The following is a 23999-nucleotide window of genomic DNA, read 5'->3' as shown; positions in this document are numbered from 1 at the left end:
GCCCTCGGCCCCCCGCGGGGCTGCCCCTGTCACCGCCTGTCCCGTCCGCCCGCCTGCCCCGCCCCTCCGCGGCCGCCCTGGAGCTCCGTTCCCCTCTCTCCTACGGGATAGACACTATTTTGGGGTTTTTCGGGCCCTGGCGGGACCCCGGAGAGGACCGAAACCACCTTCCCGCGTCAGGCAACGACGGGGGCGGCCCGACCGGGGGCCTTCCTCGGAGGACCCCAGGCGGCCGAGGGGACGGGCCCGACCACGTGGTCAGGGAGGGGCGGGGACAGAGCACGTGATCCCCAGAGGGGCGGGGAAGAATGACGTCATCCTACAGGGCGGAGACGGAGCACGTGGACATGGAGGGGCGGGGCAAGAGCACGTGTCCCCAGAGGGCCGGGGCCGGATGACGTAGCACTACAGGGCGGGGGCGGAGCATGTGGTCAGGGATGGGCGGGGCCCGAACACGTGACCCCACGGAGGGGCGGGGCAGGATGACGCAACACAACGGGGCGGGACCGGAGCACGTGGTCAGGGATGGGCGGGGACAGAGCACGTGATCCACCAGAGGGGCGGGGTCGGATGACGCAACACTGCGGGGCGGGGGAGGACCACGTGACCTCATAGGGGCGGGGCCGGATGGTGTCACCCCGAGGGGCGGGACCGAATCACGTGGTCAGAGAGGGGCGTGGGCCGGCCACGTGACCCCCAGAGGGGCGGGGCGGGATGACGTAGCCCTACGGGGCGGGGGTTATTATTCTATTTAATAATAATAATAATAATAATAATAATGATGGCATTTGTTAAGCACTTACTATGTGCAAAGCACTGTTCTAAGCGCTGGGGGATACAAGGTGATCAGGTTGTCCCACGTGGGGCTCACAGTCAATCCCCATTTTACAGATGAGGGAACTGAGGCTCAGAGAAGTTGAGTGAGTTGCCCAAGGTCACACAGCAGACATGTGGCTATTTACTATTCTATTTCGTTAATATAACGTACATATAGCTGGCTCAGTGGAAAGAGCGCGGGCTTTGGAATCAGAGGTCATGGGTTCAAATCCCGGCTCCGCCACTTGTCGGCTGCGTGACTTTGGGCAAGTCACTTCACTTCTCTGGGCCTCAGTTACCTCGTCTGTAAAATGGGGATTAAGACCGTGAGCCCCGTGTGGGACAACCTGATCACCTTGTAAACTCCCCAGCGCTTAGAACAGTGCTTTGCACACAGAAAGCGCTTAATAAATGTCATTATTATTATATGTTCTGACGGCTTTGACACCTGTCTCTATGTTTTGTTTTGTTCTCTGTCTCCCCCTTCTAGACTGTGAACCCGTTGTTGGGTAGGGACCGTCTTCATGTGTTGCCAGCTTGTACTGCCCAAGCGCTTAGTATAGTGCTCTGCACACAGTAAGCACTCGATAAATACGATTGAATGAAAGAATGAATGAATGACCTTTGGTTGCAGCAAAATGAATAAAAGACTGGCCTAACCTGACTCATTACTTGGAATATTTTCCAACACTATGTGCCAAGCACTGTTCTCAGCACTGGAGTGGATACAAAGTAATCAGGTTGTCCCAAGTGGGGCTCACAGTCTTCATCCCCATTTTACCGGTGAGGTAACTGAGGCACAGAGAAGTATGTTTGGTTTTGTTCTCTGTCTCCCCCTTTTAGACTGTGAGCCCACTGTTGGGTAGGGACCGTCTCTATATGTTGCCAACTTGTACTCCCCAAGCGCTTAGTACAGTGCTCTGCACACAGTAAGCGCTCAATAAATATGATTGATTGATTGATTGATTGATTCACACAGCAGACAAGTGGCGGAGTCAGGATTAGAACCCATGACCTTCTGACGCCCCGGCCCGCGCTCTATCCACTGTGCTATGCTGACCTGTGTCCTAATCCTGGTTCCGCCAATCGTCTGCTGTGGATGACCTTGGACAAGTCACTTCTCTGTTCCTCAGGGGTAAAAGGGGGATTCAGTGATATTAATAATAATGATGAAGGCATTTGTTAAGCGCTTACTATGGGCGAAGCACCGTTCTAAGCGGTGGGGTAGAGACAAGGTGATCAGGTTGTCCCACGTGGGGCTCACAGTCTTCATCCCCATTTTCCAGATGAGGGAACTGAGGCCCAGAGAAGTTAAGTGACTTGCCCAAAGTCACCCAGCTGACAAGTGGCGGAGTCGGGACTGTGAGCCCACTGTTGGATAGGGACCGTCTCTATATGTTGCCAACTTGTACTTCCCAAGCGCTTAGTACAGTGCTCTGCACACAGTAAGCGCCCAATAAATACGATTGATTGATTGATTGATTGATTCCTTTCCTTTTAACTGTGAATAGAACTCTGTGCTGATTAAAATAGATCATGCAGCCAATCTAGTCGCGGGCTCACCTTCGGGCCGGACTCTGTAAAACGGAGTTCTCTGCTTTTCAGCCCTAGGGTAATAAATAAATTATAAAATAATTATAAATTATAAATAAATTATAAATTATAAAATAAACAGCCCTCCTGGGTTGAAGACGGTGGGATCAATGGGTTCAAGACGTCCCGGGAATTAATTTTCTGAAATGGCGAGCCCCGGGGGCCTTGAAAAGAGCAGGGACGGACAATGAGATGGGAAAACAAGCCCAGTCAGCACTTAATAAATACCATAAATAACTTGTTCCAGGTTTTCTTTTCGGAGAAGCCGTGTGGCTTAGCGGGAAGACCCCGGGCTTGGGAGTCAGAGGACGTGGGTTCTAATCCCGGCTCCGCCACTATTCTGCTGTCTGACCTTGAGCAAATCGCTTAACTTTCCTGTGCCTCAGTTCCCTCATCTGTAGAATGGGGATTAAGACTGTGAGCCCCACGTGGGAGAACCTGATTACCCTGAGAAGTGGCGTGGCTCCGTGGAAAGAGCCCGGGCTTTGGAGTCGGAGGTCATGGGTTCAAACCCCGGCTACGCCAGTTGTCAGCTGTGTGACTTTGGGCGAGTCACTTCACTTGTCTGGGCCTCAGTTACCTCATCTATAAAATGGGGATTAAGACTATGAGCCCCCAGTGGGACAAGCTGATCACCTGTTACCTCCTCAGAGTTTAGAACAATGCTCTGCACATAGTAAGTGCTTAATAAATGCCATTATTATTATTATTATTATTATTATTATTAGTATATCTCTCTTTGTGCTTAGATTGCGGGCGGGGATTGTCTCTCTTTATTGCTCTGTCAACTAGGAGTACAAAGTAGCAATATAACAGACACATTTCCTGCCCCAAATCAATCAATCAATCAATCGTATTTATTGAGCGTTTACTGTGTGCAGAGCACTGTACTAAGCGCTTGGGAAGTACAAGTTGGCAGCATATAGAGACAGTCCCTACCCAACAGTGGGCTCACAGTCTAAAAGGGGGAGACAGAGAACAAATCCAAACATACTAACAAAATAAAATAAATAGAATAGATATGCACAAATAAAATAAATAGAGTAATAAATATGTACAAACATATGGCTTACTGTATTCCTCCACTCTTTTCTCCCTCCCTTCTGCATCACCTGTGTGCTTAAGAAGGGAGGGAGAAAAGAGTGGAGAAATATGGTAAGCCAGGGGAGCTCATCTGGGGCAGGAAATTCATTCATTCACTCATTCAATCGTATTTATTGAGCGCTTACTGTGTGCAGAGCACTGTACTAAGCGCTTGGGAAGGACAAGTTGGCAACATATAGAAACGGTCCCTACCCAACAGTGGGCTCACAGTCCCGACTCCGCCACTTGTCAGCTGGGTGACTTTGGGCAAGTCACTTCACTTCTCTGGGCCTCAGTTACCTCATCTGTAAAATGGGGATTAAGACTGTGAGCCCCCCGTGGGACAACCTGATCGCCTTGTAAACTCCCCAGTGCTTAGAACAGTGCATTGCACATAGTAAGCGCTTAATAAATGCCATCATCATCAAATACGATTGAATAAATGAATGAATGAATGAACAAATAATAATAATAATGATGATGGCATTTATTAAGTGCTTACTATGTGCCAAGCACTGTTCTAAGTGCTGGGGAGGTTACAAGGTGATCAGGTTGTCCCACGGCAGTCTCAATCCCCACTTTACAGATGAGGTAACTGAGGCACAGAGAAGTGAAGTGACCTGCCCAAAGTCACACAGCTGACAATTGGCGGAGCCGGGATTTGAACCCAAGACCTCGGACTCCAAAGCCCGGGCTCTTTTCCACTGAGCCACGCTGCTTCTCCATTATCATCCAATAATACCATTATTATTATTATTACAAGTTTGGAGTCTGGGGGACGAGCTTACAGTCGATTTTATTTTATTTTATTTTGTTAGTATGTTTGGTTTTGTTCTCTTTCTCCCCCTTTTAGACTGTGAGCCCACTGTTGGGTAGGGACTGTCTCTATATGTTGCCAATCTGTACTTCCCAAGCGCTTAGTACAGTGCTCTGCACATAGTAAGCGCTCAATAAATACAATTGATGATGATGATGATAGGTTGCTGAAATTTTTCATCCAGGTAGACGAGAACAACCACTTCCCAGTACAACCACCCTGGGGAAACTATCTGTGTTGTTTTGATGCCTTACCCCACCCGTAAACTCACAGGACCCAGGTGTTCTGGCCAAAACTGCTGATGTAATAATAATAATAATAATAATAATAATGGTATTTGTTAAGCGCTTACTATGTGCAAAGACGTACTCTCCCAAGCGCGAGACACGGTGCTCTGCTCACAGTAAGCACTCAATAAATAAATAAATAAATTATTTATTTAATAATTATTAATTTATAACTAGTAATTTATTGATAAATAATCACTATTTATTTAATAATTCAATAATTATAAATAAATAAATAAATAAATGCCACGGATTGAATGATAGGTCGAGATTCACAATAAATAGATTAGTAGAAGCACTGAACATAGTTTGTGGCAGATTTTCAAGGCACTGAAGAGACCCGAGAGCAGACGTAAACCAAAGGAGTTTGTTGAACGGGGGAGGCGACTTCATTTGGAAATCAATCAATCGTATTTATTGAGCGCTTACTATGTGCAGAGCACTGTACTAATGCCGCGGGTTGTCGATGAGTTAAGTGTAGCTCTTAATAACGATGGTACGGGCAGTGGAAAGAGCCCGGGCTTTGGAGTCAGAGGTCATGGGTTCATATCCCGGCTCCGCCACTTGTCAGCTGTGTGACCTTGGGCAAGTCACTTAACTTCTCCGAGCCTCAGTTACCTCATCTGTAAAATGGGGATTAAGACTGTGAGCCTCCCCCCCCACCCCGTGGGACAACTTGATCACCTTGTAACCTCCCCAGCACTTTGAACAGTGCTTTGCACATAGTAAGTGCTTAATAAATGTCATTATTATTATTATTATAAGCACTTTTCTAAGCACTGGGGTAGCACAAGTTCATCACGTCGGACATATTCCCTGCCCCATATGGGGCTCGAGGCTCCCCCTTTTAGACTGTGAGCCCACTGTTGGGTAGGGACTGTCTCTATATGTTGCCAACTTGTACTTCCCAAGCGTTTAGTATGGTGCTCTGCACACAGTAAGCGCTCAATAAATACGATTGATGATGATGATAAATAGGAGGGAGAACAGATCCTGAACATTTTACAGATATGAAACTGAGGTTCAGAAAAGTTGACTTGTCCAAGGTCACACAGCAGGCAAGTAGAAAAACAGCATGGACTAGTGGAAAGGGCACGAGCCTGGGACTCAGAGGACTTAGAGTTCTAATGATGGCTGTGTGTCCTTGGGAAAGTAACAACTTCTCTGTGCCTCAGTTCTCCTGCTCTCCCTCCCATTTAGACAAGGGTCTGTGCCATGTGGGATAGGGATCTTCCCAGCACTTAGGATAGCATTTGACACCTGTTGTTGTTGTTGTCTTATGCTGTCGAGTCATGTCCGACCTATAGCAATGCCACGGACACATCTCTCCCAGAGTGTCCCACCTCCACCTGCAATCATCATCATCATCAATCGTATTTATTGAGCGCTTACTGTGTGCAGAGCACTGTACTAAGTGCTTGGGAAGTACAAGTTGGCAACATATAGAGACGGTCCCTACCCAAAAGCGGGCTCACAGTCTAAAAGGGGGATGCAATCATTCTGGTAGTGGATCTAGAGAGGTTTCTTGGTCAAAATATGGAATTGGTTTTATGACTGCCTCCTCCGCGCGGTAAACCTGAGTCTCCATCCTCGACTCCGGTGCCGCTGCTGCCCAGCACAGGTGAGTTTGGACTTGTAGCAGGTTGCCCTCCACTCGCTAGCCACTGGCCAAGCTAGGAATGGAATGGGTAGGCCTCCGCTTGACTCTCCCTCCCGTAGTCGAGACTGGTAGAGGACTGGAAACTCTCCAGGTGCGTCGCTGAGAGGTTATTTGACGCATAGTAAGTGCTTAACAAATGCCACTTAAAAAAAAAAAAGTGGGAGAGTTGGAGTTAGAAGCCAGGTCAGAGCTCTTTCCACTAGGCCATACTGCTTCTCGTTCAGAGGAATCATCAGAGGAATCTGGGAAGTTCAGAGGAATCTGGGAAGGAGGCCTTCCCAGACTAGGAGGCCTTCCCAGACTGAGCCCCCTCCTTCCTCTCCCCCTCCTCCCCCCGCCATCCCCCCCCCCGCCTCACCTCCTTCCCTTCCCCACAGCACCTGTATATATGTATATATGTTTGTACGTATTTATTACTCTATTTATTTATTTATTTTACTTGTACATATCTATTCTATTTATTTTATTTTGTTAATATGTTTGGTTTTGTTCACTGGCTCCCTCTTCTAGACTGTGAGCCCACTGTTGGGTAGGGACTGTCTCTATATTTTGCCAACTTGTACTTCCCAAGCACTTAGTACAGTGCTCTGCAGACAGTAAGCGCTCAATAAATACGATTGATTGATTGATTGATTGATTGATGACCTCTGCAAACTTTGACAACCCGATGCATCACTGCAAGAGATTGCCACAGACAGAGAGAAAGTTATGACTTCCGTACCGCCTACTGAAAGCTGGCGATTAAAATGTCTTGCATCAATTTTCCGAGGAAGCAGGTGACTTCATCAAAATAACGGGAGAAAAATGATCTTAATGGAGTGGGGATTTGAAGGCGTGCAGAGGTGTTCAGAAGGTATTAGCCAAAGACAAGGTTTTTGATGAAGAAATTAGACAAATTCTTCACTAAAGTTGAAAAGCCAAAACCACAGCAGAGAAAGTTCTACTTTCATAGCCTCCTGAAAAGCCGCGTAATCCCAAATAATAAAAAAAAATTTATTATATATAACATATACAATAACAATAATAATTGTAAGTGCTTACTATGTGCCAAGCACTGTACTAACTGTTGGGATAGATACAAGGTATTCAGGTTGTAGCTATCCCAGCACTTAAAAACAGGGTTTAACACACAGTAAGCAGTTAACAAATACCGTAATTATAGCTTGTGATATATGAAAAATAGTGAGTTTCAATAACAATAATAATTGTAAGTGCTTATTATGTGTCAAGCACTGTACTAAGTGTTGGGATAGATACAAGGTATTCAGGTTGCAGCTACTCCAGCACTTAAAAACAGGGTTTAACCCACAGTAAGCAGTTAACAAATACCATAACTATAGCTTTTAATATATATGAACAATAGTGAGTTTCAGAACCCCTCAAAGTCATTGCCTCAAGGCTGCATTCCTTGATTCATTCATTCATTGCATCGTATTTATTGAGCGCTTACTGTATGCAGAGCACTGTACTAAGCGCTTGGGAAGTACAAGTCGGCAACATATAGAGATGGTCCCTACCCAACAACAGGCTCACAGTCTAGAAGAGGGAGACAGACAATAAAACAAAACATGTGGACAGGTGTCAAGTCATCAGAATAAATCGAAGTAAAGCTAGATGCACATCATTGACAAAATAAATAGAATAGTAAATATGTACAAGTAGAATAAATAGAGTAATAAATCTGTACAAGCATATATACAGGTGCTGTGGGGAGGGGAAGGAGGTAGGGTGGGGGGGATGGGTGGGAGAGGATAAAGGGGGCTCAGTCTGTATATATAACATATACAATAACAATAATAATTGTAAGTGCTTACTATGTGCCAAGCACTGTACTAAGTGTTGGGATAGATACAAGGTATTGAGGTTGTAGCTACCCCAGCACTTAAAAACAGGGTTTAACCCACAGTAAGCAGTTAACAAATACCATAATTATAGCTTTTAATATATATGAAAAATAGTGAGTTTCAGAACCCCTCAAAGTCATTGCCTCAAGGCTGCATTCCTAGATTCATTCATTCAATCATATTTACTGAGCGCTTACTGTGTGCAGAGCACTGTACTAAGCGCTTGGGAAGTACAAGTTTGCAACATAATGGCTCATGAAGGCAGGAAAAAAAGGATTCTGAGGAAAGTTAGGGTGTTTAGGTGAATCTATGTGCTTTGCACATAGTAAGTGCTTAAAAAATACAATGATTATTATTCAGTCAATCGTATTTACTGAGCCCTTCCTGTGTGCAGAATGCTGTCCTAAGTTCATTCATTCAATCATATTTATTGAGCGCTTACTGTGTGCAGAGCACTGTACTAATATAACAATATAACAGACACATTCCCTGCCCAGAATGATTTTACAGTCCAAAGGGGGAGACAGACATTAATATAAATAAATAAATAAAATAAATAAGTATTAATATAAATAAATTACAGATATGTTACATGCATGCTATGGGGTTCGGATGATGGGAGGGGGGAATGAATAAAGGGAGCAAATCACCAAAAAGCCTACAAAGGGGAGTAGGAGAAGAGGAAAGGAGGGCTTAGTGATGGAAGGCCTCTTGGAGAAGGCTTTGAAGGTAGAAAATGGGAGGCCTGCTAGGCTTCTGGATCTGAAAGCACAGTAAGCAGAAGAGAAGCAGCGTGGCTCAGTGGAAAGAGCCCGGGCTTTGGAGTCAGAGGTCTTGGGTTCGAATCCCAGCTCCGCCAATTGTTAGCTGTGTGACTTTGGGCAAGTCATTTCACTTCTCTGGGCCTCAGTTCCCTCATCTGCAAAATGGGGATGAAGACTGTGAGCCCCCCGTGGGACAACCTGATCACCTTGTAACCTCCCCAGTGCTTAGAACAGTGCTTGGCACATAGTAAGCGCTTAATAAATGCCATTATTATTATTAAGCAGCTAACAGAGCCAGAGGGGCTACATTTTGGACTATGAGAATGGCATTCTTGGGAAATCTGGGGCTGTTTTCAACCATGTCTAGGGAAAAGAGCAGCACAATCCAGTGGCTAGAGCCTGGGCCCGGGAGTAAGAAGTACCTGGGTTCTAATCCTGGCTCTGCCACGTGTCTGCTGTGTGACCTTGAGCAAGTCACTTCACTTCTCTGGACCTTAGTAGTTCCCTCATCTGTAAAATGGGGACTGAGACTGTGAGCCCCACATGGGACAAGGACTGTGTCCAACCTGATTAGCTTGTTTAATAATGTTGGTATTTGTTAAGCGTTTACTATGTGCCAAGCACTGTTCTAAGCACTGGGATAGATACAAGATCAGCAGATAGTCCCACGTGAGGCTCACAGTCTTCATCCCCATTTTACAGATGAGGTAACTAAGGCCTAGGGAAGTTAAGTGACTTGTCTAATGAAGAGAAGCAGAGAAGCAGCATGGCTCCATGGAAAGAGCACGGGCTTGGGAGTCAGAGGTCATGGGTTCAAATCCCGGCTCTGCCAATTGTCAGCTGTGTGACTTTGGGCAAGTCACTTAACTTCTCTGTGCCTCAGTTACCTCATCTGTACAATGAGGATTAAGACTGTTAGCCCCACGTAGGACAACCAGATCACCTTGTATCTGCCCCAGTGCTTAGAACAGCACTTTGCACATAGTAAGTGCTTAGCAACTGCCATCATTATTATTATTAATGTCACAGCTGATAAGTGGTGGAGCAAGATTCGAACCCATGACCTCTGCCTCCCAAGCCCGTGCTCTTGTCACTAAGCCATGCTGCTTCCGAGCCATGCTGTATCTACCCCAGTGTTTAGGACAGTGCCTGGCACGTCAATCAAAGGTATCTATTGGGTGCTGACTATAAGCATGGCCCTGTATTAAGTGCTTGACATAGTAAGTGTGTAACAAAAACCATTAAAAGAAAGAAAAAAGTGTGGGAGAGGAAGAGAGAGAGAACGAGAGAGAGGGGGCAATTCAGTCGTTCATTTGTTCATTCAATTGTATTTATTGAGCATTTACTGTGTGCCTCTGCACTGTACTAAGTGCTTGGAAAGTACAATAGTAAGGATACCTAAAAGTAGCGTGGCTCAGTGGAAGAAGCCCGGGCTTTGGAGTCAGAGGTCATGGGTTCAAATCCCAGTTCCACCAATTAGCTGTGTGACTTTGGGCAAGTCACTTCACATCTCTGGGCCTCAGTTCCCTCATCTGTAAAATGGGGATGAAGACTGTGAGCCCCCCGTGGGACAACCTGATCACCTTGTAACCTCCCCAGGATTTAGAACACTGCTTTGCACATAGTAAGTGCTTAATACATGCCATCATTATTATTTGGAGTCAGTGGTCTGTGATCCCACTGTTGGGTAGGGACTGTCTCTGTATGTTGCCAACTTGTACTTCCCAAGCGCTTACTACAGTGCTCTGCACACAGTAAGCACTCAATAAATGTGATTGAATGAATGAATGAATGAATGATCATGGGTTCAAATCCCAGTACCCCCAATTGTCAGCTGTGAGACTTTGGGCAAGTCACTTCACTTCTCTACGCCTCAGTTCCCTCATCTGTGAAATGGGGATTAAGACTGTGAGCCCCCCGCGGGACAACCTGATCACCTTGTAACCTCCCCAGTGCTTAGAACAGTGCTTTGCACATAGTAAGCACCTAATAAATGCCATTATTATACCTCTGGAAGGAAAGGAGCCTATTGGTGGGAGGCAGGAGTCTGGTGAAGATTTGTGTGAAAGAGCAGCAAATGCTTTTATACCTGCATAACTAATGTTCTGGAAACAGGTGATGATTCTATTGGGCATCTGCAATAATCATTATTTCCCAAATTAACAAGTGGAAGGAGGGGGAAGGCCCTCTGGAGCTATGCTGTTAGCAGCGACGGTCTCTAGGATGTTTCAGGTGGCGGAAGGTGGAGGGAATCTGGAAAATAATTGTCTCCCAGGGTGGCCAACATCACAGCAGCTTCATTGACAACAGCTGGGGCCATTAGGGAAGCAGCTGTGTGACTTTGGGCAAGTCACTTCACTTCTCTGGGCCTCAGTTACCTCATCTGTAAAATGGGGATTAAGACTGAGAGCCCCCGTGGGACAACCTGATCACCTTGTAACCTCCCCAGTGCTTAGGACAGTGCTTTGCACATAGTAAGCACTTAATAAATGCCATTATTATTTTATTATTATTATAGGTCCTTTTGACTCCTAGGCTCGTGCTCTATCCATTAGGCCATGCCACTTCCACATTAAAACAGTTCTTTGCACACAGTAAGCGCTTAATAAATGCCATTATTATTATTATTATTATTATTATTATTATTATACAGTAACTACCCCAGTGCTTAGTATACTTCTTGTCAGGTAGTAAACACTTAACACATTAATATTCTCTTTCATGCAGCCCCAGTGAGTCAAGTCTGACCTTTGAACTTGGATTTGGTCATGTCAGTTGACTACATTTTTGGCTCAACCTCCGGTAGGCAAAAAGTAGAGCTTTCAGGAACCATTATGACTAACAGATAGATAAATTCAGAAGTGGGAAAGAATGGTCTAAGGGCACTATATCCCTTTTTCATCATGTCCTGCCCTTTTCCACATTCTGTCCCTAGTAAATATCTCCCTTAAGTTTCAGAAATTTCTATTAATGCTTCATTTTCTGAATATATGAAAATCCTGGAAGCCAGGCACTTTTCAGTAGAAATGAACCATAGAAAAGCCCTCCCCAAGTATATTAGCTAATGCGATGACTCAGGCACATCGATCATCAAAATCCTTCCGGAATGAAATATTCCACAGTTAAGTTTCTCACTTGTTTTCTGTCTTCAGAGCGATCCGTGTACGGGATGATTGAATTGAGCGCTTGATCTTCATTTGGAAAAACCCCAAACAAGACAACTACTAAAAATGATCATTATCGGTGAGGGGAAATCGGTGCTAAGTACCTTTTCAACTTTTGATACACTATTGCATGAGCGGTCCATGCTGGATCACTTAATAAATAATAATTGTGGTGTTTAAGTGCTGTTTTAAGCATTTAACAGATGCTGTTTTAATCATATAATAATAATAATGACATTTATTAAGCGCTTACTATGTGCAAAGCATCGTTCTAAGCGCCAGGGTAGATACAAGGTTGGACACAGTCCCTGTCCCACCTTACAGTTTTAATACTCATTTTACAGCTGAGGTAACTGAGGCACAGAGAAGTTAAATGAAGGTCACACAGCAGAAGTGGCAGAGCCGGGATTAGAACCCAGGTCCTTCTCACTCCCAGGCCTGTGTTCTATCTACTAAGCCAGGCTGCTTCTTGAAGGGGAGTCAGAGTTGGAGAAGGGAGAGTTAGTGGGGTTAGTCAGTCTATGCTCGGGCATTGGAGGGAGAGTCAGGATGGAGAGGGGAGAGTGAGGGGTGTTGGAGGGTTCATGCTGCATCACTGTAGGAGAGCCAGGGATGGAGAGGGGAGAGTTAGGGGTGTTGGAGGGTCCGTGCCGGGACACTGGAGGGAAAGTCAGCACTGGAGAAGAGTTGGAGGGTCTATCCTGGGTCACTGGAAGAAAGTCCAGGATGGAAAGGAGGGAGTTAGGGGTGTTGGGTCATTGGAGGGGGAGTCAGGGATGGAGAGGGGAGAATTAGAGGTGTCGTATGGTCCGTGCTGGGTCACTGGAGGGAGAGTCAAGGACGGAGAGAGATGAGTTAGGGCCATTGGCCATGCTGGGTCACTGGAGGGGGATTTCAGGGTTGGAAAAGTTCAGAGTTAGGAGTCCTGGTTTGTCCATCCAGAACTATGTAAGCACATAGGTTTTGGTTCTTTCAAGTTTTCTGGTGACCCTGTTCCACGACAAGGTCCTGGGCTGGATAGATCATGGAGTAGACACAGGGGGCAATTCTTGTAGACTGTGAGCCTGTCGTGCTCAGGGATTGTCTCTATTTTTGCTGAAATGTACTTCCCAAGGGCTTAGTACAGAGCTCTGCACACAGGAAGCGCTCAGCAAATACAACTGAATTCATTCATTCAGTCGTATTTATTGAGGGCTTACTGTGTGCAGAGCACTGTACTAAGCGCTTGAGAAGTACAAGTTGGCAACATATAGAGACGGTCCCTACCCAACAGCGGGCTCACAGTCTAATAGGGGATGAATTCTTACAAATTGCTCACTGACCTTGAAAACAGTTTTTAATAAACTGTCAAACTATTTCTCATTCTCGGCTTCCCTTATTGTTAAAACAAACAAAAAAAGCAATCCCTTTTATTTTTATTTCTTTCGTAGGTACAAGACCCGCATGGATATCATTGAAGAAAGAGGAATCAAACTACTATGCAGAGGAGAAGAGCGTGGACAATAGGAAATGCATGATGCAGCAGAATATTTCCTTTATTCATTCATTCAATCATATTTATTGAGCTCTTACTGTGTGCAGAGCACTGTACTAAGCGCTTGGGAAGTACAAGTTGGCAACATATAGAGATGGTCCCTACCCAACAGTGGGTTCACAGTCTAGAAAGGGGGAATACGATGTACACTTGGGAATGCTGCTCTGTTCATCTGGTTTTACAGATATTTTCGAAAATCCCTCGTGGACAAATTGGACCCTCTGACAAGCGTTGGAGAGGATGTATTTGAAGTTGTTGAGTTATCAGTAGCCTAAAGTATGGCATCAGTAACTGTGACTCATTTTTCATTTTTAAACAGGACTTTGGCGGGTTATTAGAGGGAAAACTGACTTCCTGGGAGGCCAAACGGGAGTTCTTTCCCCTGCCCCAGATACCGGAGGTCTGACTTGACTGACAGAAGGAAGGGAGAGGGAAGAGGGAAAGGGAAAGGGTTGACAGGTTGGTCTTGTATTATGCTATCGAGTCCTCTCCGACCCATAGTGACTCCATTGACATCTCTCCCAGAATGCCCCACCTTCGTCTGCAATCGTTCTGGTAGTGGATCCACCCGGTTTCCTTGGTAAAAATCCAGAAGTGGTTTACCATTTCCTCCTTCCACGCAGTAAACTTGAGTCTCCGCCCTCGATTCTCTCCCATGCTGCTGCTGCTCAGCAAAGATGAGTTTTGACCTGTAGCAGATTGCCTTCCACTCGCTAGCCACTGCCCAAGCTAGGAATGGAATGGGTAGGCCTCTGCTTGATTCTTCCTCCCGTAGCTGAGACTGGTAGAGGACTGGAAACTCCCTAGGTGCCATCCTGAGATGGGGACAGGTTGGTAATAAAATGATAATAATAATAATAATAATAATAATAATAATAGCATTTATTAAGTGCTTACTATGTGCAAAGCACTGTTCTAAGTGCTGGGGAGGTTACAAGGTGATCAGGTTGTCCAATGGGGGGCTCACAGTCTTAATCCCCAATTTTACAGATCAATCAATCAATTAATCAGTTGTATTTATTGAGCGCTTACTGTGTGCAGAGCACTGTACTAAGCACTTGGGAAGTACAAGTTGGCAACATATAGAGACATTCCCTACCCAACAGTGGGCTCACAGTCTAGAAGGGGGAGACAGAGAACAAAACCAAACATATTAACAAAATAAAATAAATGGAATAGATATGTACAAGTAAAATAAATACATAAATAAATAGAGTAATAAATATGTACAAACTTATATACATATATACAGGTGCTGTGGGGAAGGGAAGGAGGTAAGACGGGGGGATGGAGAGGGGGGCGAGGGGGAGAGGAAGGAGGGGGCTCAGTCTGGGAAGGCCTCCTGGGGGAGGTGAGCTCTCAGTAGGGCCTTGAAGGGAGGAAGAGAGCTAGCTTGGTGGATGGGCAGAGGGAGCACATTCCAGGCCCGGGGGATGACGTGGGACGGGGGTCGATGGTGGGACAGGCGAGAACGAGGTACGGTGAGGAGATTAGCGGCGGAGGAGCAGAGGGTGCGGGCTGGGCTGGAGAAGGAGAGAAGGGAGGTGAGGTAGGAGGGGGCGAGGTGATGGACAGCCTTGAAGCCCAGGGTGAGGAGTTTCTGCCTGATGCGCAGATTGATTGGTAGCCACTGGAGATTTTTGAAGAGGGGAGTAACATGCCCAGAGTGTTTCTGGACAAAGACAATCTGGGCAGCAGCGTGAAGTATGGATTGAAGTGGGGAGAGACACGAGGATGGGAGATCAGAGAGAAGGCTGATGCAGTAGTCCAGACGGTACAGATGAGGTAACTGAAGTTAAGTGACTTGCCCAAAGTCACACAGCTGGCAATTGGCAGAGCCAGGATTTGAACCCATGACCTATGACTCCAAAGCCCATGCTCTTTCCACTGAGCCACACTGCTTCTCTAAGATGTCCTAAAAGGAAGGAAAACAGGGCTGGGATGAGAACTTCACCTACAGGTTAGCTCTGTGAAGCCTGGGGCGGGGTGGTGGTGTATTTAAGGAGCAATTGGTCAATCAATCAATCAATCAAGGGTATTTATTGAGCACTTACTGTGTGCATAGCACTGCATTAAGCGTTTGGGAGATTACAATAGAACAATCCAATAGGGGAGGAGTTCCAAGTCAGAGGGTAGGATGTGGGCAAGGGGTTGGCAGTGACATAGATGAGATCAAGGTACAGTGAATAAGACAGTGTTAGAAAAGCAAAGCATGCAGGTTGGGATGCAGTAGAAGATTGTTGAGGTAAGGTAATAATAATGACAATGATAATAATAATAATAATAATAATAATAATAATAATGGCATTGTTATATTCCAGGCACTGCAGTAAACACTGGGGTAGATACAACATAATCAGGTTGGACACAGTCCCTGTCCCACATGGGGCTCACAGTCTTAATCCCCATTAGTAAACACTGGGGTAGATATAAGATAATCAGGTTGGACACAGTCCCTGTCCCACACAGGGCTCACAGTCTTAATCCCCATTCTACAGGTGAGGAAACTGACACCCAGAGAAGCGAAGTGACTTGCCCAAGGTCACTCAGCAGACAAGTGGTGGGTCTGGGATGAGAACCCAGGCCCTCTCACTCTCAGGCCCGTGCTCATACAGCTTGGCCACGCCGCTTCCCTAGGTAGGAAGAGGGAAGCTGAGGAGGGTGTCTTAAAACTGGATGGAAAGGAGTTTCTGCTTGCTGCGGAGACGGATGGGCACCTTGCCCCCTCTTACCTCACTTTGCTGCTCTTCTACTACAACCCAGCCCACACAGTTGGCTCTTCAAATGCTAACCTTCTCACTGTACCTCTATCTCATCGCTCTCGCCGCTGAACTCTTGCCCAAATCCTGCCACTGGCCTGGAATGCCCTCCCTTCTCATATAAGACAGATAATTGCTCTTTCCCACTTCAAAGCCTTATTAAAAGCACATCTACTCCAAGAAACCTTCCCCGACTAAGCACTCCTCACCTCTTCTCCCACTCCCTCTGCTTCACCCTGACTTGCTCCCTTCTTTCATCCTCCCTCCCGACCCCACAGCACATATGAGCTTTTAGACTGTGAGCTCACTGTTGAGTAGGGACTGTCTCTATATGTTGCCAATTTGTACTTCCCAAGCGCTTAGTACAGTGCTCTGCACATAGTAAGTGCTCAATAAATATGATTGATGGTGATGATGATGATGGTATGAGCGTGGCTCAGTGGAAGGAGCCCGGACTTTGGAGTCAGACTTCTAGACTGTGAGCCCGCTCTTCTAGACTGTGAGCCCGCTGTTGTGTAGGGACCGTCTCTATATGTTGCCAACTTGTACTTCCCAAGCGCTTAGTACGGTGCTCTGCACACAGTAATTGCTCAATAAATACGATTGAATGAATGAATGAATAATAATAATAATGGCATTTATTAAGTGCTTACTATGTGCAAAGCACTGTTCTAAGTGCTGGGGAGGTTACAATCAATCAATCAATCGTATTTATTGAGCGCTTGGGAAGTACAAGTTGGCAACATATAGAGACAGTCCCCACCCAACAGTGGGCTCACAGTCTAGAAGATGATCAGGTTGTCCCTCGGGGCGCTCACAGTCTTAATCCCCATTTTATGATGAGGTAACTGAGGCACAGAGAAGTTAAGTGACTTGCCCAAAGTCACTCAGCTTACGATTATTATTATTACTGCAGTTTCTGCCTTTATGTTGTATCTCCACGGTGTCTTACAGAATGCTTCAATCCATATGCTTGACTTGTCCTTCCCACGACTCTGACCTCTCACCTCCCTTTCTGGACCCCAGGGTCAGTAAGCCGCAGGAGAGCTCTAACAGCCTGGGTAGCATCATTCACCATTTTTTAAATTATTATTCATTTTATGGTATTAAGTGCTCACTGTGCCATGCACTGTATTAAACGCTGTGGTAACAATAATAATAATAATGATGGTATTTATTATACAAGGTTGGACACATCCGTGTCCCACATGGACTTTTCTATAACCTTGACGTTATTCTCATTCAACTCACATTTTCAGTCTGTTACCAAATCCTGTCTGTCCGACTTTCACAGCAACTCTAGTATCCACCCTTTCCTCCCCACCTCAACTGCCGCTATGCTGCTCAAGGTACTCCTTATTTCCTCCTTGATTACTACATCAGTCTCCTCACTGACCTCCCTGCCTCCAGTTTCTCTCCCCTCTAATCCATACTCGACCCTGCTGTCTGGATCGTTCTCCGAAAACTCAACTCAATCCACATCCTCCCCTCTCCTCAAGAACCTCCAGTGGTTCAGTCATTCATTCATTCAATTGCATTTATTGAGCGCTGACAGTGTGCAAAGCATCGTACTAAGCGCTTGGGAGAGTACAATGAGCCCACAATGAGCTAAAAAGTCTAGAGGTGGAGACAGACATTAATATACATTAGTAAATAAAGAAATTACAGTTAATAATAAATAATAAAGCACTGTTCTAAGCGCTGGGGAGGTTACAAGTTGATCAGGTTGTCCCATGGGGGGGCTCCCAGTCTTAGTCCCCATTTTACAGATGAGGGAACTGAGGCATAGAGAAGTGAAGTGACTTTCCCAAAGTCACACACAAATGGCGGAGCCAGGGTTTGAACCCATGACCTCTGACTCCAAACAACGAGCTTGCAGTCTAGACTGGGAGACAGACTTTAACTTAAATCAATAAATTATGGCTGTGGACATGAGCACTGTGGGGTTGAGGGAAGGGTGGATAAGGGGAACAAATTCAAATGAAGGGCCAGATGCAGAAGAGAGGGAGAGAAGAGGAAAGAAGGTCTTAGTCGGGAAAGGCCTCCTGGAGATGGGCCTTCAAAAAGACTCTGAAGGAGGGGAGATAAACTGTTGATCAGATATGATCTTTTAGACTGTGAGCCCACTGTTGGGTAGGGACTGTCTCTATATGTTGCCAACTTGTACTTCCCAAGCGCTTAGTACAGTGCTCTGCACACAGTAAGCGCTCAATAAATACGATTGATTGATATGAAGAGGAAGGACATTCCAGACTAGAAACAGGACGTGGCTGAGAGGTTGGCGGCTAGATAGACGACATCTAAGAACTGTGAGTTGATTGGTTTTTAACCTTTTTTTAAAAGTAGTATTTGTTAAGCGTTTACTACATGCCAGGCACTGTACAAAGCACTAAGGTAGCTACAAGCTAATCAGATTGGGCACAGTTTAAGGCCCACATGGAACTCGCAGTCTTAAACCCCTTTTTACAGATGAAGGGAACTGAGGCCCAGAGAGGTGAAGTGACTTGCCCACAGCGTGGCGGCGTCAAGATTAGAAGCCACGTCCTCTGAGTCTCAGGTCTCTGATCTTCCCACTAAGCCACGCTGCTTCTATCCGCTTTGTACCCTGCTCCACTTTCTCCCAGTGCAGCTCCCTCTATTCTGTACCTCTTCTGACCTAAGCGATGAGTGAAGATGAGAATTCCCGGCCCGGAAGGCAAGAGGAAACTTAATTCATAATAATAATTATGGTATTGACCGGGTGCCAGATTGAGAGTAGGAGCCCCAGATGGGAAAGGGCTGTATCCAATCCAATTTGCTTATACTCACCCCAGCGCTTAGTACAGTGCCCGACACCAGGAAGCGCTTAACACATACCACAATTATTATTACTATTACTTGCTAAAGTGCCTACTGTGTACCAGTCACTACTCTAAGCACCTGGGTGGATACAAATTAATCAGACTGGACACAGTCCCTGTCCCGCGGGAGTCTCCCCATTTTACAGATGAGGTAACTGAGGCCCAGAGAAGTGAAGTCATTTGCCCAAGGTCACACGGCTGACTAGTGGAGGAGCCGGGATTAGAACCCAGGTCCTTCTTGGCTCCCAAGCCCCATCCTCTATCCATTCATTCATTCAATCATATTCACTAAGCAGTTACTGTGTACAGAGCACTGTACTAAGCACTTGGGAGAAATGCAGCAATAATCAGTGACACTCCCTGCCCACAATGAGCTCACAATCTAGGGGTGGGGAGGCAGATATCAGTACAAATAAATAAAATTACAGATTTATGCATAAGTACTGTGGGGCTGGTGTGGAGGGGGAGAAGAGTAAGGGGAGCAAGTCAGGGCAATGTAGAAGGGAGAGGGAGATGAGGAAAAGTGGGACCTCTCAAAATCAATCAATCAATCAATCAATCGTATTTATTGAGCACTTACTGTGTGCAGAGCACTGTACTAAGCGCTTGGGAAGTACAAGTTGGCAACATATTGAGACGGTCCCTACCCAACAGTGCGCTCACAGTCTAGAAGCTCATGGACTAGCTGGGCTTTGGGGAAGCCTGGGAGATCGGTCTGGATATGCCAAGTTTCACAGTGGTCTTAAGCTATCTGAGCCCAAGACCAAGATCTAAGCCTAAAACCAAGTGCCATCTATTTGTTTTATTGTCTATCTCCCCCTTCTAGACTGAGAGCCCATTGTTGGGTAGGGACCGTCTCTATATGTTGCCAACTTGTACTTCCCAAGTGCTTAGTACAGTGCTCTGCACACAGTAAGTGCTCAATAAATATGATTGAATGAATGAGCTGACTGGGAGGATAGTTGCCCAGTTAGATACCTGTGAATATCTGGCCTTCCAAAACTGCCCAGAGCCAGAGGGGACTGGTAATAATAATAATAATAATAATAATAATGGCATTTATTAAGCGCTTACTATGTGCAAAGCACTGTTCTAAGCGCTGGGGGGATACAAGGTGATCAGGTTGTCCCACGGGGGGCTCACAGTCAACCCCCATTTTCCAGATGAGGTAACTGAGTCCCAGAGAAGTTAAGTGACTTTCCCAAGGTCACACAGCTGACAATTGGCGGAGCCGGGATTTGAACCCACAATCACTGACTCCAAAGCCCGTGCTCTTTCATCATCATCATCATCATCAATCGTATTTATTGAGCGCTTACTGTGTGCAGAGCACTGTACTAAGCGCTTGGGAAGTACAGCACTTCTTTCCACTGGAAAGAAGAGAAAAGAAGCGCTGTACTTCCCAAGCGCTTAGTACAGTGCACTAAGTGCAGTACTGTACTAAGTACAGTACACTGTACTTCTTTCCACTGGAAAGAAGTGGAAAGAGGAGCCACTAAAGTGGCTCTTTCCATTGAGCCACGCTGCTTCTCTAAGTAGTGCACCATTGCTCCATAAAACAACGATACTATCGCATAGCTCAATCAATGGTATTTTTTTTATGGTATTTGTTAAGCACTTACTGCTTGCTGGGAAGTATATTAAGCGCTGGGGTAGATACAAGCAAATCAAGTTGGACACAGTCCCTGTCCCGCATAGGGTTGACAGACTCAATCCCAGTTTTACAGATGAGGTAACTGAGGCACCCTCTCCCGGGGTCGCACCTGGAGAGTTTCCAGAACTCTACCAGTCTTGGCTACTGGGGGGAGAGTCAAACTTTGACTCACTTATGCATATATCTGTAATTTTATTTATTTATATTGATGTCTGCCTCCCCACCCCTAGATTGTGAGCTCGTTGTGGGCAGGGAGTGTCGCTGATTATTGTTGTATTTTCCCAAGCGCTTAGTACAGTGTTCCGTACACGGTAACTGCTTAGTGAATATGATTGAATGAATGAATGGATAGAGGATGGGGCTTGGGAGCTAGAAGGACCTGGGTTCTAATCCCGGCCCCTCCGCTAGTCAGCCGTGTGACCTTGGGCAAATGACTTCACTTCTCTGGGCCTCAGTTACCTCATCTGTAAAATGGGGAGACTCCCGTGGGACAGGGACTGTGTCCAACCTGATTCATTTGTATCCACCCAGGCACTTAGAATAGTGATTGGTACACTGTAGGCACTTTAGCAAGTAATAGTAATAATAATTGTGGTACGTGTTACGCGTTTACTTGGTGCCTACCCATTCCATTCCTAGTTTGGCTAGTGGCTAGCGAGTGGAAGGCAACCGGCTACAAATCAAAACTCACCCATTCTGGGCAGCAGCAGCATGGGGGAGAGAGTCGAGGGCGGAGACTTGAGTTTATTGTGCGGAAGGAGGCAATGGTTAACCAATTCTGGATTTTTACCAAGAAAACTCTGTGGATCCAGTACCAGAATGATTGCAGATGGAGAGCGGGGCGTTCTGGGAGAGATGTGTCCTTGGTGTGGGTCGAAAACGACTCGACGGCGTAAGACAAGACAGCTGAGGCACAGAGAAGTTCAATGACTTGCCCAAGGTCACACAGCAGACAAGTGGTGGAGGCGGGATTAGAACCCAGGTCCTTCTGACTGAGCTCTTACTACGTGCAGAGCACTGGACCAAGTGCTTAGGCTACTCTGACATGCTTCTACTGCTTTACAGCTCTGGTCGGTCTAGCTGCAAAGAGGAGAACTATTTATGTATGTACATAAATGTATTTCTATTGTTTTTTCTTTTGTTTCTTGATTTTTTGCTTTTTCCTTGGTTTTCACATGAGAGTAGAAATGCCCACCATGCTCCAACCCTTCTCAAGCCACTCTGAATATCGGCCTTAATGATGATATGATACAAGGAGCATCAACAAGGACCTTCCTCCCTTCAAGGACCTATTGAGAGCTCACCTCCTCCAGGAGGCCTTCCCAGACTGAGCTCCTTCTTTCCTCTCCCTCTCGTCCCCCTCTCCATCCCCCTTTCTTACCTCCTTCCCTTCCCCACAGCACCTGTATATATGGATATATGTTTGTACATATTTATTACTCTATTTATTTATTTATTTTTCTTGTACATATCCTATTTATTTTATTTTGTTAGTATGTTTGGTTTTGTTCTCTGTCTCCCCCTTTTAGACTGTGAGCCCACTGTTGGGGAGGGACTGTCTCTATATGTTGCCAATTTGTACTTCCCAAGCGCTTAGTACAGTGCTCTGCACACAGTAAGCGCTCAATAAATACGATTGATGATGATGATGATGATCAACATTTGTACAGATGTCTGTCTTCCCTTCTCTAGACTGTAAGCTCATTGTGGGTAGGGAATGTGTTTGCTTATTGTTCTCTTGTACTCTCCCAAGTGCTTAGTACAGTGCTCTGCTCCCAGTAAGCGCTCAATAAATATGATTCTACAGGCAGTATGGCCTAGCGGAAAGAGCACGGGCCTGGGAATGAAAGGACGTGCGTTCTAATTCCAGCTCTGCTACTTGCTGCTGTGCCTAAGGTTTGGCATCTGCAAAATGGATTCTCAGTACCAGTCCTCTCTCCAATTTAGACCACGAGACTGGGATTGGGTCCAAAATGATTATCTTACACCTACCCCAGTGCTTAGTACAGTGCTTAGCACACAGAAGCACTTAAATACCTCATCATCATCATCATCATCAGTCGTATTTATTGAGCGCTTACTACGTGCAGAGCACTGTACTAAGCTCTTGGGAAGTACAAATTGGCAACATATAGAGACAGTCCCTACCCAACAGTGGGCTCACAGTCTAAAAGGGGGAGACAGAGAACAAAACCAAACACACTAACAAAATAAAATAAATAGAATAGATATGTACAAATAAAATAAATAAATAAATAAATAAATAGAGTAATAAATATGTACAAACATATATACATATATACAGGTGCTGTGGGGAAGGGAAGGAGGTAAGATGGGGGGATGGAGAGGGGGATTTCCATTATCATTACCAAATACCACTGAATTATAAGGTCCTTGAGGGCAGGGATCATCATGGCTCAGTGGAAAGAGCCCAGGCTTTGGAGTCAGAGGTCATGGGTTCAAATCCCGGCTCCGCCACTTATCAGCTCTGTGACCTTGGGCAAGTCACTTAACTTCTCTGGGCCTCAGTTCCCTCATCTGTACAATGAGGATGAAGACTGTGAGCCCCACGTGGGACAACCTAATCACCTTGTAAACTCCCCAGCGCTTAGAACAGTGCTTTGCACATAGTAAGCGCTTAATGAATGCCACCATTATTATTATTATTATTATTATGTCTACCAACTTGGCCGCTTTATACTCTCCCAAGCGTTTAGTACAGTGCTCCCCACACAGTAAATACCACTTATGGAGCAAATGATTGACGTTAAGTGACTTAGAGAAGCAGTGTGGCTCAATGGAAAGAGCACAGGCTTGGGAGTCAGAGGTCATGGGTTCAAATCCCGGCTCCACCAATTGTCAGCTGTGCGACCTTGGGCAAGTCACTTCACTTCTCTGGGCCTCAGTTCCCTCATTTGTAAAATGGGGATTAAGACTGTGAGCCCCACGTGGGACAACCTGATCACCTTGTATCCCCCTCCAACGTTTAGGACAGTGCTTTGCACATAGTAAAATGGGGATTAAGAGTGTGAGCCCCCACCCGCCGTGGGACAATCTGATCACCTTGTAACCTCTCGAGCGCTTAGAACAGTGCTTTGTACATAGTAAGCGCTTAATAAATGCCATTATTATTGTTATTATTATTATAGAAAGCGCTTAACAAATGCCATCATTATCATTACCC

The 23999-nt window shown here is 45.8% G+C and overlaps 2 non-coding genes across 2 annotated transcripts; both read right to left on the bottom strand.

Annotated features, from left to right (window-relative positions):
• Nucleotides 1-6227: 6227 nt before the first annotated feature.
• On the bottom strand, nt 6228-6365 carry LOC119938675. The gene has a single exon (XR_005454488.1). It is a non-coding gene; the product is annotated as a small nucleolar RNA SNORA7 (small nucleolar RNA).
• A 7884-nt stretch (nt 6366-14249) lies between these two features.
• On the bottom strand, nt 14250-14387 carry LOC119935585. The gene has a single exon (XR_005453388.1). It is a non-coding gene; the product is annotated as a small nucleolar RNA SNORA7 (small nucleolar RNA).
• Nucleotides 14388-23999: the final 9612 nt, after the last annotated feature.

The sequence above is a fragment of the Tachyglossus aculeatus genome, chromosome 1, assembly GCF_015852505.1.
Source record: "Tachyglossus aculeatus isolate mTacAcu1 chromosome 1, mTacAcu1.pri, whole genome shotgun sequence".
NCBI lineage: Eukaryota > Metazoa > Chordata > Mammalia > Monotremata > Tachyglossidae > Tachyglossus > Tachyglossus aculeatus.
The sequence above is the reverse complement of the archived record's forward strand: the minus strand, read 5'-3'. Positions and strand labels throughout refer to the sequence as shown.